We start from the raw sequence: 13,686 nt of genomic DNA, 5'->3' as shown, positions 1-13,686 counted from the left end.
CGCATTCTCAGGACACTAATGTCTTCAACTACCGTAGTGTTTGCTTTATGCTCCCTTTAGATTTTTTCCAGCAATTCCTCTAATATTTTTGCACAGTGCTTTTCCTTAAAAATAAAACAGCATAGTGTATTATGGGAATCACTTGCCTTTCTTTTCAGGGTTTTATTACATCTAACTTTCATTGCAAAGTTACTGATTTTGAAGACTGCTTTCTTTCACATTTTTATGCATAGTAAGCCTTTATTGGACTTCCCTGGTGGCTCAGATGGTAAAGAATCTGCCTGCAATGTGGGAGACCCAGGTTTGATCCCTGGGTCAGGAAGATCCCCTGGAGAAGGTAATGGCTACCCACACCAGTATTCTTGCCTGGAGAATTTCATGAACAGGGGAGCCTTATGGGCTGCAGTCCATGGGGTCACAAAGAGTTGAACATGACTGACTTAACACTTTCGCAACACAAGCCTTTATTAATATTTCCATGTCACACTACTTTCAGTTTACATATTTCCCACAAAATGCAACTGCATCGGGATGGCCTTTATACATCCTTAGAAATGGCGGCTCAGAACATGCAATGCTAGGAACACAGCATTATTAACATGGCAGACAAGGGGAGGTTAGTACTTGTCCACCATCAATAAATCTGAGCATCTGCCCAGCACTAAGACTATCTGTTGCTTACACTGCTTTTTTTCCAGTATATGTTTGTCCCTGTTGCTATGGCAGAAAAGTATCTGCAGCAGGAACCATTATCTTTTGCAGAACACAGAAAAGAATAATAAACATGGGCTGTTCGTAAATGCTTTTTTCTTTTAATGATGGTTATAAAAGAAACCTCTTGTTCCAAAATAGTGAAAGACTTCTTTCCACCAGAGGAAAAGAGACTGTTCTCTCTTAATAACAGATTTCCTTGTATGAAAGAAGCCCCTGTGTATCTGACCATGAGATCAGGCACTTTTGCTGTTTAAAAGACAATTTATTGTAAAAGTCCCTCAATTTCCCGCCACCAACCATATAAACCTGCCCATTGCTCTCAAGCCTTTCATAAATTAAATAAATTATATTATGCAGTTATGGGAAGAAGCAGCCCCAACTCTAGAAGTGTACCTGGGCTCTTTGCCATCCTCCCCACCTGGCTATTTAGGGGCCTCACTCTATCAGCCACCCCCCATTTACCCCATATTGTCATCCCATCCCTTATAAAGACTCCTTCACGTCAGCAAAGGAACAGAACCAGTTTTCCCCCAAAACGCATAAAACAAGTAGTTTATATCACTAGATGCTGTAGAAAAATAATAAAAATCTACACTGATACAGAATTTCAAAGTGCATTTTGGGTCTCTTATCTTTAAAAACAGAAGTAGAAAGAAAATGCTTTCAATGCTCCTATTCACTTTCCCTCCGTAACCACTTTTTAAGTAACATTTCAGTGCTCTTCATTTTCTTGCTCCCACAACTCAGTTCAATGCAGTCTATGTAATCTCTGCTCCCTGTTCTTGGCCTTTCTCACTTACTGATCAAACTTAGGAGAAGAGCTCTGAATGAAGGAATCAAAATAATACATAAGCACAAAAAGCAAAAAAAACCTCAGGGAAATAAAGATAACTTTCTAAAGTTTTAAAAATCCATTTAAACAAGCCAATCAACATCCCTATACCTATAGATGAACAGCCAGGTAATCAATTTCCCATGCACCCTTTTACGGTAAACTCCTGGAAAATGTACTCTAGCAAAATAAAGGACCAAATCAAGAAAAGAAAAAGAAAGCATGCACAAAAGAGCCACTGTAGCTTCGGAGGGGCACAAAGTGAAGCTCCAAGACTGCAGCTGTGCTGGCAGGCCGAGACCGCCGGAGCGGAGAGGAGCACATGCGTGCAAGACGTCGAGGCAGGTCCCCAGAGCAAAAGCAGTCTCACCGCCGGAGCGGAGAGGAGCACATGCGTGCAAGACGTCCAGAGGCAGGTCCCCAGAGCAAAAGCAGTCTCACCGCCGGAGCGGAGAGGAGCACATGCGTGCAAGACGTCCAGAGGCAGGTCCCCAGAGCAAAAGCAGTCTCACCGCCGGAGCGGAGAGGAGCACATGCGTGCAAGACGTCCAGAGGCAGGTCCCCAGAGCAAAAGCAGTCTCACCGCCGGAGCGGAGAGGAGCACATGCGTGCAAGACGTCCAGAGGCAGGTCCCCAGAGGAAAAGAAGTCTCACCGCCGGAGCGGAGAGGAGCACATGCGTGCAAGACGTCCAGAGGCAGGTCCCCAGAGCAAAAGCAGTCTCACCGCCTGAGCGGAGAGGAGCACATGCGTGCAAGACGTCCAGAGGCAGGTCCCCAGAGCAAAAGCAGTCTCACCGCCGGAGCGGAGAGGAGCACAGGCGTGCAAGACGTCCAGAGGCAGGTCCCCAGAGCAAAAGGAGTCTCAACAGGGAAGACGGAGTGACCGATAATACCCTGGACATCTTAGAAGAACTAAGGATAAGTCTAATAACGATCATACCAGTGAGAATACAAAGGAACAACAGCAAAACTACAGTAGAAAGACAGCATAATCATTTGTTTCTAAAGTGAACAGTAGTTCAATATTGATTACGGTGTAAATATTCCAGTGACATAAACAGCATCATGACATAACCAAATCCGGTGGACAGGGAGAAGAGAGGTGGGGCATAAAAGGAAGTCAAGAGGTAATGTCTAATACTGATAAGTCAGGAAATAGCATGAGCGTATTGTTTGAAAACACGGAGGCAACAATCAGAAGATGCAACGATGACACATACGGAGCTGCCCCTGCGGAGCAGGACAAGGGCTGTGGCGGGCGGGCAGAGGACCGCTGCTGCTCATCACAGGGGCCGGTACTGCACCTCCCACACACACTTCTAGCATTCAGAAAAATACCAAGACAGAGCTAGCTTCTATTTACTTATATTTAGTAAAGAAATGTATAAGTCTTGTTTAACATTAAGTGTTAGGTCTTATTTAACAATAAGACCTAATCTTAAACCCTTTAGGGGCCAAAACCTGACCTGAACTAATAGGAAGCTATTTATAGTTTCTTTTAATACTTATGCAACTCAGTATAAGTATTATACTTCAATAAGGAAATATTAATGAGTTTTATGGGTATCACCCCAATAAGAGCACTCACTATTACATACCACGTATAGATTACCTTTCTAGAATCTGAAAATTTCTGAAGTTTAAAGTATCTCTGACCTAAGACGTCTGGATGAGAGAGTTGGGCCTCCATTACATTTTTCAAAAAGCTGTATGCATTTATTACTTTTTTCATTTTGAAAATACTTTGAAGAAATAAATGGAGAGAAAGTATAAACAGAAAACACGCAGGAGACTCATGTGACCTCAAATAGAACAATACCCATATCACATATTTTTACCAAATGTGGTATTATACCTGGGTCATGATTTAGGTACTGAATAAAGATATTCACTCTCTCAATGAAAATTTTAAAAAGAAAGGGAAAAGGAAACGCATAAAACACCATCTGACTCACCATTTGTCTCCTGGGATCATCCCATTTATCTTGCTTTTCTAGAGCAAAACCGGGCTCTTCTTCTATACCCTAGAGCTCTTCTCCACTCAAATTGACACTTTTTTTTACCTCCCATGCACGTTTCATCTCATCACAATCCAGCTTCAGTACAGTAAGGTCAACAGCCATCACCATGGCGGTTAAGCCTAAAGGACACTTTCTGGGCCCATGTTATTTGACTTGACACATTTACTCACTCACGTGACAGTAACTCTTTCAATTCCTCAAAGCTCCGTTTTACCCTCTCCCACTCTTATTCTGTGTTCCCTTTTCCCAAGTTATCAAATCCATATCTCTGGCTTCAATGACCACCTCTGCGCATTTTACTAAAAGGAAAATACTGATAAATCAGATGATCAAATTTAATAAGACTTCTGTGCTCTAAAAGTCATCATCAAGAAAGCTAAAAAGATGAACTAGGGGCAAAAATGACAATCATCTATCTGATAGACTTGTATCTGGAATATCTAAAGAACACCTACAACTTAAACAACACAGTTTAAAGATGGGCAAAAGTTTTTAATAGTCATTTCACCAAAGAAGATAAACAAATAGTTACTAAGCTCATGAAATGATCTGCAAATTAAAACCACAATGAGAAAATACTATACCCCTCCTGGGCTTCCCTTCCTGAGCTTCCCTGGTAGTTCAGACTGAAAAGAATCTGCTTGCAACGCAGGAGACCCAGGTTTGATGCCTGGTTCAGGAAGATTCCCTGAAGAAGGGAACAACTACCCACTCTAGTTTTCTTGTCTGGAGGATCCCATGGACAGAGGAGCCTGGCAGGCTACAGACCATGGGGACACAAACAGCTGGACATGAATGAGTACCTAACACATCCCCCATAGAAGGGCTATGATCAAAAAGACCGTCGATATTAACTGCAGCATGTGGAGAAACTGGAGCCCTCATATACTGCCCTTGAGAATGTGAAGTGGTATAGAGACCTTGGAAAACAGTCTTGACAGTTATTCTAAGTCAAACGTAAACTTAAACAACAATAACAACAACATCCCCAGGAAATCCCGCATTTACAGGTCTTTACAGAATTGATGAAGAACCTCTACTTCATTAACAAGGATCACAACTGGAATTTTACTTTTGTTAAATTCTTTAATTAATGACATTCACCCTTACTGGGCAGTAAGCTCCCTAAAGCCTATCTCACTTTGCTCACCCTTGTACTAGCACTCTCTAGCCCAGTGTGGTCACATAATATCCGTTCAGTAAATACTGACTGAATCAACTTTTCTCCCACAAAAGCCAGAACTAACTGGGAATTTCATTTATGACTCAAACTATAACTAACACTGTTTACTGTCTCAAGTGCTGATCAAGTAGAACAGTGGAAATTCAGACAACACAAAAATTCAGTATTTTTTATCCTGGTACAATTCATATCAAATGGGAAGAAACAACTGATCTTTAAATATGTGCAACAGTTTGACCACATCAGACTAAGTCCAAAATTGTAATAATTCAAAATGGAATCCAAGTATTTTTAAGAATAATTCTAAAAGGTTACAATTATAAGTTATTAAGAACTGCGGATAAGAGCTCTTTTAAGAAAGAGAAAAACAAGTTTCATAAAATACAGGTTAGCAATTTCAATCTTTGAGTCAGAAATACAGTGAAGAATAGGTGACAAGTTACTAAAGCAGGGCATAAAATATGCTATTTCACTAACAGTATCCTTAAAGGCCTATTCCCCTCACTCAACCAGGGAAGAATGCTCTCTCACAAGCAACTTATATCTGGACACTGTCATGCCCACCCCAGACCAAAAGGTAACAAGGCATCAAGACTACTCTATTCCCACTCTTTACTGAAATTAAGATCAAAATTTAAGTTCAGGGTTCCGAGAATTTTAGGGAAGATGGTAGAGTAACACTGCAAGGCCTGCATATGCCACCCAGTAAAAAACAGTCTGAGACAAAGCTCTGACTTGGCCTGTGTAACACTATGGTCTTCAAGAACCATGAGCTTATTAAAAATACCAAAATGCATTTTAAAAGGTTAAATGCATCAGAATAAAGTAGCAACTACCAGAAAATACAGATGCAATTACTGAAAATGAAGGAAAAAATGATAAAACACACAAACACACCCCACAGACTAAATGAAGTTTACTCAGAAACAAACAAAAAAAAGATTTTGTTAGTTTTAAAGTCCCCTAGAGGGTATCCCTGGTACCTTCCTCAGTGGGAAAGAATTCACCTGCCAATGCAGGAGACAGGGGTTTGATCTCTGATTCAGAAAGACCGTGCATGCACGGAGCAAGGAAACCCGTGCGCCGAAACTACGAAGCCTGCGCTCTCGAGCCTGGGAGCCACAACCGCCGAGCCCACGCGCTGCAGCCACCGAAGACTGCGCGCTCCAGAGCCCGTGCTCCTGCAGCGAGAGAAGCCGCCGCAGTGAGACGCTCAGGCACCGCAGCTGGAGACTGGGCCCAGCTCACCGCAGCTCGGGAAAAGCCCGCACAACGAAGGCCCAGCACAGTCAAAAATAAGCAAACACATAAATAAAATTAGAGACAGAAATGTTAAATAAAATAAAACCCTCTGGAATAATTCAGAGTATGACCAGAGGTAATAAAGAATAATTTCAATGTTACGTGAAGAACAGCAAATAAGCAATGCTGAGGATAACTAGAAAATGAAATCCAAAGAATAAAAAACTTAAAAATGATAATGTAGGAGAAATAAACTGAGAAGTACAGAAATAGAACTTCTGAAGAGTAATTGGCTGGAGAAAAACTAAACAGATGAAGCACTGACACATCGTAAACGTTTCACGCGCATCATCTCCTTTGATTCTCACAGCAGGGCCAGAAGGGCTCAGAGAAGTTACGCAGCTTGCCTAAGGCTGCTCAGCCGTATTTCACTAGATGTAGCAGCCTGTGGCAATTTACAAGGTGAATCTAAAATATGTAGGTTTTTTTCTTTTTCATCTCACTGTAGCACAGCTGTTAGAAAAAGACAAAACCCGGTGTGTTGTTGGCTTTATTATGAAAAGAAGAGGTATGATCGACATGGATACAAACAATAACACAGAATCCACAGTTTTAAGTATTAAATAGCAACATGCTTTTTGCTGCAATTTTGTCTGCACAGGGGGACATGTGACCAAAGTAATGGATATACTTATTAAAAATTTGACAAAATAATAATTTATGTACTTCAAGACTGTAAGACATGCCTGAAAAGTTAGCTCCAATTCATAACAAAAAATGGATATTTATCATTTTGAGTTGATTTACAAATATATATTGCAAGTCACAGAAAAATACTGCATTTTAAAATTATAGTATATATTCTTAAACCATTGTTACACATATATTACATATATAATAACATAACCTTAAACCACTACAACTATTTAAAACTAAAGCTATATCTTTAAACTACTCCAGTAGATTATTCAAGATTAATTTTCTAACACGCAGCCTGAAAGGCTGGTGAAAAGAAAGTGTTAGTTGCTCAGCCGTGTCCAACTCTGCAACCCCATGGACTGTAGCCTGCCAGGGTCCTCTGTCCTTGGGATTCTCCAGGCAAGAATACTGGAGTGAGTAGCCATTTCCTTCTCCAGGGGATCTTCCTGAACCAAGGGCTGAACCCTGTTCTCTTGCGCTGCAGGCAGATTCTTTACCATCTGAGCCACAAGGCAGCCAAGAAGACAGAAAGCGTGGACTCTAGGTATCCCCCAAAATGCTGGCCAGCGGAAGGAGAATGGGCTACTCAAGAAAACCGAGGGAGCCTGGAGGGGAAGTCCTGAGCAAACACAGCTGGGCCAGGAGAGGAGAGTACCGCAAGCGGCAATGTGCAATTTAGAATCTCAAGGAACAGAGCAAGAGGGGGCAGGCCAAAGCTGACGGTGAGTGAGCAGAAGACAGTGTGGGGCAGGCAGGACTCAGATCCAAACAGTGCATGCCATCTGTGACTTCCCCAGTGACCCAGAGAGACCTCAGCAGAACCACTCCACCATGTGTGCGAATTAGCTGAACATGAGATGGTTACAAGGAAGGGGCCTGGACTCTAATGTCTGAATTTTCCAGGAGAGTCTGAACCTGAGCAAAGTTAAGGAGGCATACCCATGGCATTCTTCAGGACAAATACAAGGGCACTGAAAACAGTAGTTCTTAACAAAGGCTAAAGAGGAGACTTGTTGGGGTTCTTGCAGCATTTCACTTCTGAGAAAGAAGTATGAGTCTGACAGACGTAAGAGATGGAAAATACCATCAATGGAGTACAGAACTAATCTTCTTCCTCTAGTTCCTCCAAGCGCTCTTCTATGCTTGTCCTGCAGGGAAAAATCTAATCCTTACAGATGAGGAAAGGGGGACAGAGAAGAAGCCAAGGCCGCAGCAGCCCAGAGCCCGTCCTGGGCAGGCACCACACTGTCCTGGAGGGACTCCCTCACCAGACTGCGGGCTCCTGAGGTCTCAGGAATGAAGCCAGAATTAGAATTACAGAGAGGAGTTTCTGCAATTAGTCACAGGATGTTTCTGTTTGCCACTGCTGCATAACAAACTACCCCAGCCTCAGTTGCCTAAACAGCAGGGATTTCCTACTTCTCACCATCCCGTGGGTTGACTGCACAGCTCTGCTGCTGCTCTTGCCTGACTTGCGTGCTGCTGCACTGGGCCCAGGTCAGCTGGGGACTGGGCTCAGGGAGGAGGGCCGGGCCTTCCCCCCAGGTGGGCCTCCTCTCAGCGTGGCGGCAGCAGCCGAGGAGCCGGCCCGCTGCACGTGGTGCCTCTGCCTGCAGCGCGCCTGCTTATGCTCCCCTGGCCACTGCAGGCCGCCCGGCACAGCCCGGTACAAACGGCGGGGAAGGAGACTCCACCACTTGGCTGGAGAAACAAGCAGGCCCACGCCGCAAAGGGGCACAGGCACGGAGAGGCGATCCACTCAGGCGCTGTTCTGTGCCGTTATTTCACAGACACTGTTGTTGCTGTTCTTCTCTCTGGTAACTACTTTCCTTGGTAGAATTTTTATTTTAAAGTGTCTTTACACCAATTACATCTAAAAATTTGATTATGTTCCTTCATTTGTAATGTGGGGCAAAGGGGAGTTACTGGGCTCTATTTCTACTTCAGAATGGATCCAAAAACATTTCAAGGCTTAAAGATTAGAATTATTACAGGCAGCAATTCACATCATTTGAAGATCTTATGTTTCTTCACAAACATATACATCTTTCGAAGCAATTCATTAAACTAACTGAAGAAAGAATTCTGGGCACATGTTATAACAGAAAAATCTAAGGCAGCTCTATCTCACTTGAAACGCTTTATGCAGAAGAATTCTCATCTCATTACACTGTATAACGTAGCATATAATGCCGGTGGTACAGACCGCCCTGCTCCAGCCGTCTGTCATCTCAGGCTGGAGCAAGCACCTTCTCTACTTAACGCAGTAGCAAGGTAGAGGAATCAGAGCAGGGCCTGCCTCACCACCTAAGAAATCTCTCTCTAGCCGGGACAAATCCTCTCCCGCCCGTGCCATGGTCAGCTTCACCCTTGTTCATTCTACCACCCTCTTGGGATGTTGCACACACTCTGCACACCAGGCCAAAAACTTCCTGGCCTTCAGAGCACATCTTCACATTTATCTTCTCTGTGAGCAAAGAAACGTCAAAACAGGCTCCCCCACTCCTATCTTGCCACCCACAACATGTACCCAATATTCTTTACAGTTTGATATTTAAATATACATGCTGGCCAATTTTATGTATCAACTTGAATAGGCCCCAGTACGCAGATATTTGGTCAAATATTATTCAAGATGTTTCTGTGAAGGTATATTCATAGATCTGATTAACATTTAAATCAAGAGACTTTGTGTAAAAGATATTACTCTCCATAATGGGTCCTGTCCGACTCTTTGTGACCCCATGGACTGTAGCCTGCCAGGCTCCTCTGTCCATGGGATTCTCCAGGCAGGAATACTGGAGTGGGTTGCCATTCCCTTCTAAAAGGATCAAACACAGGTCTCCTGCATTGCAGTCAGATTCTTTACTGTGTGAGTCACTAGGGAAGGGCCTATAATGTGGGTAGGACTCATCTATCATATGAAGGCCTTAAAACAAAAAACCCCTCTAAGCCTCTCTTGGAAGAAGACAGAATTTTGCCAGTAGACCTGTGGTCTCAAATTTCGGATTCAACTCTTCTCTCAGTTCCCCAATCTGCCAGCCTAGCGTGCAGGTTTTAGACCTGGCAGCCTCTACAGTCACATGAGCCAATTTCTTAAAATCTATCAATAAGAATCTTTCTCTATCCATCTATCTTTTTATATACTATTGATTCTGTTTCTTTGGCAAACCCTAAAACAAAATACTATCTAGTTACAGATCATTCCTTACAGTACAGAACCCTTGGCCTACTAAAAAGGCTGGACCCTCTTTGGACATTACATATTCTTTAGCATTCCCTGCAGTGTTCTGGATTGTCATGCATTTCTTTTAAGCATTGCCCACAGTGTTCTACATAGAGCACGGGTGAGATATTTCTGAAAATTTAACTGGTGTTTCTTTATGACTAAATCTTGAATCCTCCCAGTTTCCTAATCTTTCTGCCTTAATTACTGTGATCTGCATGATAATGTATTACAAAGCATAAGCTGAAAGAAAGAAAAGTAACTCTGGCCCCATTTTCCTCTGGGTAAATCCCAAAGGTGGTTAAAGTCTATTAAGAATTGGGAATTTTAATATTAATTTGCACAGGTGGTACAATGTAAAAGCCTTCAGTTTACTGTTTGCTCTATGATCCTGAAACTCAGTTTTCTCCCTCTAGATATCACTTTTCAGTGGAAAAAAACTATAGTGAGAAAAACTTTTCAATCATCAAAGTAGTAACCCAGTGCAAGTCGCTCAGTTGTGTCTGACTCTTTGCAAACCTATGGACTATACAGTCCACGAATTCTCCTGGCCAGAAGACTAGCCTTTCCCTTCTCCAGGGGATATTCCCAACCCAGGGATCGAACCCAGATCTCCCTCATTGCTGGCGGATTCTTTACCAGCTGAACAACAAGGGAAGCCCAAGTAACCTAAGATCTAATTTAAAAATAATATAAATGTAAACTAGGAAACAGTTATTTGCTTTTAAAGTCAGCTATCACTTCTCAGAGGTTTCACCTCATTATAAAACCCTTCTCTCTGGGAAGACACACAAAACATCTGAATCAAAGACACAGACAAGCGTGCATTTTCATGCAGACAAGGAAGGCAGCGTGACCCCCACACTGAAATAACTCAGCTAGTATGTTCTGAGCACCTATAAATTCTGTTTGCTAAACATCTCTGCTCTGGACCCTCCAATAACTCTAATCTGTTGATTCAATCTGTAGTAAAGGATGAGTAAATAGAACCAAGTACAACAGATAAGGTAAAAAAATTCAGAACTCTGCCCTTAACCGTTTAAATCTACATTCCACAAAAGATTCTCTCTTTTTTTAACTGTAGGGAAAAAATGTAACAAAATTTATGAAATTAGCCATTTTAGATGTACAGTTCAGTAGTATTAATTATATTCACATTGTCAGGAAAAGATCTCCAAAACATTTTCAATTTCCAAAACTGAAACTCTATACCCTTTAAGGAGAAGGCAATGGCACCCCACTCCAGTACTCTTGCCTGGAAAATCCCATGGACAGAGGAGCCTGGTGGGCTGCAGTCCATGGGGTCACTAAGAGTCGGACACGACTGAGCGACTTCCCTTTCACCCTTCACTTTCCTGCATTGGAGAAGGAAATGGCAACCCACTCCAGTGTTCTTGCCTGAAGAATCCCAGGGACGGGGGAGCCTGGTGGGCTGCCATCTATGGGGTCACACGGAGTCAGACACGACTGAAGCGACTTAGCAGCAGCAGCAGCAGCATACCCTTTAAACAAAAGATGCAATAAATTCACCAAAGTTACGGTAGTAATCGTTTCATGATGGATGTAAATCAAATCATTTTTCTGTATACCTTAACCTTATACAGTGCTGTATGCCAATTAGACCTCAATAAAACTGGAAGAAAAAAAATAAACCAACAGCAAAGAAGATGCTTATTCTTAATATTTCCTACCCACTGCCTATTTTATTCTATACATGAAGTAAAATTATTTTCACAATAAACTTTATGGACTACTACCAGAATAACAGCAGATTAAAAAAAAAAATTGTTCAAGGAAATGAAGAGGTCAGAAGTATGACTATGGACAGAAGATCCATATGAACCCCTGTGTAGAGAGAGGACACAGCTGGAATATAGCTTCACGGTCACTCTGAATGCAAGTGAGGAGTCAGAAGAGGCGGGCCCACAGCTAAAGCAAGTCAAACGAGGCAGCACCAACTACAGAAGCAGCAGTCCTCTGGTGACTGCGTTCAATGGGGTTTACCAGCCCTCCAGCTGCCCACAGTAAGGATGGCAAGACTGCTGGGAAGTATACAGTGCCAATCTAACAGGGGTACTGTGCCAAGCCTCATTCAACACACTTTTAGCTAAATATGCCTATTCAGGCCTACAAAATAGTAATAATGACTTAACTATAAATCTAGTAAAATAACCTACCACAGTATAAGTGTTTAACAAATAAAAGTATCCCTGATATTTTTCTGCCTGTTACTATACTTTAAATGTAACTCTGGTGTTTTTATTTTAGAAAGATGAACCCTGATTAAATCACTAGCTTTGAAAATCACTTACATACATTTTTTTCCAAAGCCTGACTCCCAGCTGAGCCTGCACTGGGACGGCTCCAGGAAAGATAAGAGGGATTTTGCACATGACTGAGGTTATGCGCAGGGTCAGTCCTGCTAAAGGCCAGTTTGCAGAAGTCTGGGAACTCTCAAAGAGGTGGGGGGACAGGAGGTGGGGCGCCACTCATTCTAAACCAACGTCTAAGTTTAGTCCAAAGAAAGCCACAGAGCATGAGAACAGAATGTGGCTTGGAGAGCGCGCTGCCTGTGGTTCACACTGCACTGCAGAGGACAAGGGAGCTATGAATACAGAGTTAAAGGCACTGCTCAGAGAGACTGCAGAACTATGAAGGCTCAAGGAACAGGCAGCGCAGGAAGCAGCAGCTGTTAGTCACAAAGCTCAGAGTGGCTCGGGTGACAGGGACGCTGCGGACCTTCCACAGGTCTGGGGCGTGAACACTGGACAGCTCCAGAGGAGTAAGGAGCGAAGGCAAAGTTAGAGCCAGGACCGTGACAGCTAAGCCAACCAAGAGATTACTAGAGCCCCTTCCACTCACAAGGCCACGTGACTAAACTGTGCCTTTGATGAGTACTTCAGTACTGTACTAGAAAGTGGACAGTGTTATCCACGACAAAGGTACCCCTACCTCCTGGCAGAATTCGTATTCAAATGGTCTCTTGAGGAAAATATCTTCACTTAAGGTCCTCTGGACTCTCACAGATTAAATCTGAATAAGAAGAAAAGCTCACAATCAAAATATACTTAAAACTGCTAATTAAAATACAACTTATGAGATAATTTTATAAAATACAAATAGTTCCAGTTATACACTGCTTACAGAAGACACATGATGAATAATAACACAAAAAGTTGAAAATAAAAGAATTTAAAATGTTAAATATTAACCAAAAGAAAACAAGAATAGCTCTAACAACAAAAAATAAGCCTCTCTTATCTGTTACTCACTGTAAGTGAGAGAAAGTTCAGAAAACATGGTCTTAAACAATGGAAATCTCAACTGAGAAATGAAAATTATGAAACAGAACCAAACAAAAATCCTAGAACTGAAAAGAATGAAAACTTAATGGATGATCTTAACAGTAGTTTGGAGATGATAGAAAAGTTAGGAAACTAGAAAAAACAGACTAATGTAAATTATCCAAGCTGGGAAAAAAAAAAAAAAGACTGTAGAAAAATGAACATTCTCACAAAGCTGTGAAATAACATCAAGCAGTATAATATAGGTATAACTGGAGATCAGATGGCGAAGAGAGTGATACTAGAGCAGAAAAAGTATTTGAAGGTCCAATAGCTGTAAACCTCCCAAATTTGATTAAAAGACACTGACTTATATTATAAACCCAAGAAACTTAGTGAACCCCACATTCAGTTCACTTCCGTCACTCAGTTGTGTCTGACTCTTTGCGATGCCATAGACGGCAGCACACCAGGCTTCTCTGCC

At 42.2% G+C, this 13,686-nt stretch overlaps 1 protein-coding gene across 13 annotated transcripts in view; it reads right to left on the bottom strand.

Moving 5' to 3' along the window:
• MARCHF8 (membrane associated ring-CH-type finger 8) overlaps positions 1-13,686 on the bottom strand; it is a 107,130-nt gene that overhangs the window by 63,181 nt on the left and 30,263 nt on the right. For 4 of the 13 annotated variants that reach the window (XM_055538826.1, XM_055538846.1, XM_055538836.1 and 1 more), the window contains 2 exons: positions 12,871-12,951; positions 11,317-11,420 (listed from right to left, as the gene is read on the bottom strand). The exons of 6 other annotated variants lie outside the window; for them this stretch is intronic. The gene's annotated coding sequence lies outside the window, so the exon portion shown is untranslated. The remainder of the gene's footprint in view (positions 1-11,316; positions 11,421-12,870; positions 12,952-13,686) is intronic. 3 more of the 13 variants (XM_055538865.1, XM_055538874.1, XM_055538906.1) reach the window with 2 other exon arrangements.

The sequence above is a fragment of the Bubalus kerabau genome, chromosome 1 (assembly GCF_029407905.1).
Source record: "Bubalus kerabau isolate K-KA32 ecotype Philippines breed swamp buffalo chromosome 1, PCC_UOA_SB_1v2, whole genome shotgun sequence".
NCBI lineage: Eukaryota > Metazoa > Chordata > Mammalia > Artiodactyla > Bovidae > Bubalus > Bubalus kerabau.
The sequence above is the reverse complement of the archived record's forward strand: the minus strand, read 5'-3'. Positions and strand labels throughout refer to the sequence as shown.